This window comes from Bos javanicus, chromosome 1, assembly GCF_032452875.1.
Source record: "Bos javanicus breed banteng chromosome 1, ARS-OSU_banteng_1.0, whole genome shotgun sequence".
Lineage (NCBI taxonomy): Eukaryota > Metazoa > Chordata > Mammalia > Artiodactyla > Bovidae > Bos > Bos javanicus.
The window spans coordinates 97022602-97025977 of NC_083868.1; positions in this window are offsets into that span (position 1 = coordinate 97022602).

Consider the following 3376-nt stretch of genomic DNA (forward strand, 5'->3'; position numbering starts at 1 on the left):
CATAATCATTATCACCATCACCTTCATCACCACCACCACCATCATCACCGTCGCCTTCATCACCACTACCATCATCACGGTTACCTTCATCACCCACCATTAACATCATCACCATTGCCTTCATCACCACCACCACCATCATCATCACCACCTTCATCACCACTACCATCATCACGGTTACCTTCATCACCCACCATTAACATCATCACCATTGCCTTCATCACCACCACCACCATCATCATCACCACCTTCGTCACCACTACCATCATCACGGTTACCTTCATCACCCACCATTTACATCATCACCATTGCCTTCATCACCACCACCACCATCATCACCGTCGCCTTCATCACCCACCATCAACATCATCAAGCCACCTTCTCACCGTGCATTTGAGGAGACCTATTATATGTACTTTTCTATCATGTAGAGAAGTCCTCCTTGGGCTATATTTACATTAAACAGTTTTAACTCTCTTTCATACATTTGACTTCTTGTATACCTCTATCAACAAGCATGAGATTTAAAGATAAGAAGGATTTCAAGAAACACAAAACTTCCTACTCAACACTCTAAGATATGGATCGTAAGTCACAAGTACTAAGCTTCCCCCTATCTCTGCTGGATGTCAGGGTAAATCACTGTGTTTCCTAGAGAAGACTTGCCTCAAGGAGACCCCAAAGAAATCAAGTGCACAGACAGAAAAGCCTCTGTAATAGATGCCAGAGTGTCAAGTGCAAGAGCTGCAATAATCACCCAAGAGAGCAAGGTGGTTAAGAATGCAGGTCAGGCTGCCTGGTCTCGAATCCTGTCTCCACTCTTTACTAGCTGTGAATTCAAGTTACTTTACTTCTCTGGGCCTCAGTTTTCTCATTCATAAAAAGGGGATTAAGATAGTGCCTAATACATAGGTTCCTTGATGATTATGTGAGTTAATCATCATGTAATCATAATGATTACATGTTTAAAGCTTTAAACAATGTCTGATACAAAATATTTATTTTTGGGGGCTCCAAAATCACTGCAGATGGTGATTGCAGCCATGAAATAAAAGACACTTACTCCTTGGAAGGAAAGTCATGTCCAACCTAGATAGCATATTCAAAAGCAGAGACATTACTTTGCCAAAAAAGGTTCGTCTAGTCAAGGCTATGGTTTTTCCTGTGGTCATGTATGGATGTGAGAGCTGGACTGTGAAGAAGGCTGAGCGCCAAAGAATTGATGCTTTTGAACTGTGGTGTTGGAGAAGACTCTTGAGAGTCCCTTGGACTGCAAGGAGATCCAACCAGTCCATTCTGAAAGAGATCAGCCCTGGGATTTCTTTGGAAGGAATGATACTAAAGCTGAAACTCCAGTACTTTGGCCACCTCATGCCAAGAGTTGACTCATTGGAAAAGACTCTGATGCTGGGAGGGATTGGGGGCAGGAGGAGAAGGGGACGACAGAGGATGAGACGACTGGATGGCATCACTGACTCGATGGACGTGAGTCTGAGTGAACTCCGGGAGTTGGTGATGGACAGGGAGGCCTGGCGTGCTGCGATTCATGGGGTCGCAAAGAGTCGGACACAACTGAGCGACTGAACTAACTGAACTGATACAAAGAAAGGCCTTAGGGAACCTGGGCTGCTATTGTATATGCTGCATATGCTCTTGTATATAGAATTCTTATCTACATAAAATTCAGAACTCTTGCTTTGGTACTCTTATGTGTTCTTGAATTCATAGTTTGATTTGTGGAAACTACTATATTATAGGACTATGCCCTTTTTTTTGGAATGAGTCATTGTGTCTGGGGCCTTGTCATCACCAGGGTTTATTGACCTGGATGCTTTCAGGTATTTCCTTATAACATAAAAAAGAGCTTTTGTATGAAGTACAATATAAAATATAAAACCCTAGCAACATCATTCATTGAAAAAGCAATTATGAAATCTGATCTCATGCATTTGGCATGAGCATTTGACATTCTAATGATAAAAATTAAACCAATCATAATTCAACAATGCCCAGATTTCCCACAGGTCACTCACAAACACACATACAAACACACACAGAGGCTTTGTAAAGCCAGATTTCAGAACTTAGGCACTAACTGGTAAAAAAAGTTGTGAAGTTAAGATCTTGGAATGGAATTTCTTGAGTTCATAGTCTGATTTTATCACTTGGGCTGTCCATTAGCCTATGTGATTCATCTTTTAAAGTAAGACTAGCAGATGTCCCCACAGGGTTATTGCGTGGACTGAGATACCTTTAACAATTGTGCAAAGCACAGTACCCAGCACGGATGGGTTCTCAGAAATGTCAGCTACTGTTAGTATTATTCTGGAGAAGGCAATGGCACCCCACACCAGTACTCTTGCCTGGAAAATCCCATGGACTGAGGAGCCTGGTAGGCTGCAGACCATGGGGTCACGAAGAGTCGGACACGACTGAGCGACTTCACTTTCACTTTTCACTTTCATGCACTGGAGAAGGAAATGGCAACCCACTCCAGTATTCTTGCCTGGAGAATCCCAGGGATGGGGGAGCCTGGTGGGCCGCCGTCTATGGGGTTGCACAGAGTCGGACACGACTGAAGCGACTTAGCAGTTAGTATTATTCACAGGCAATATGGGTTAACTGGAAATGAGTTACCTTTGATAAAGACTAAAACTTAAATAATTAGGTTATTATTATCATTTTGTACTAATGGAAGATACAATCCTGAGATTTTATCTGTGTCTAAACGATCACAGCACAGATGGAGAGAAGGCTGCTCAAGGGAGGCCAGCAAAGAATACCCTGTTTGGAGGAATTAGCTGCCAATAAGAGAGTGTGTTCCTTGGAAAGGAAGTTGGGCAGCCCTGCAATCACAGAAAACTGGGAGCCAAGACGCAGAGAGAGACCATGAGAACCCTTTGCTATCCACAAGAGATGCAGATGGTATGGTGATCGCAGAATCCAAGGATGTCATCCCTTTGGCAAGGCTCTCTGTAACGTGGGAAAGTCCCTCAAGCTGTCTTAGCCAAGGGACTTTTCCCAAAGTCATCTGCATTCTTTGGTTGTGACTCTGCTCCCTCAAGCCCTCCTCATAATTAGAATCTGACTTCCTACATAGTGTAACTTAATAAACCGACATTCTAGGTCTACCACTGTTCCAGGTATCCTTTTAGTTGTGAGAAACAGTCTCTCAGAGTCAACCACAGCAGATGAGTGAGAACAATGAATCCCCAGACCTACTGGACAGAGGTTTTTCCAGCTAATTTTCTCTAAGAAAATTTTCCCATCTCTTCACATTTCTCTAGTATATAGCAGAGCTATTAATAACAAGGTACACCTGAAATCTTATTCAGGTCTTCTGTCCCTAAGTCCAACATTCTTTCCATTATGAGAA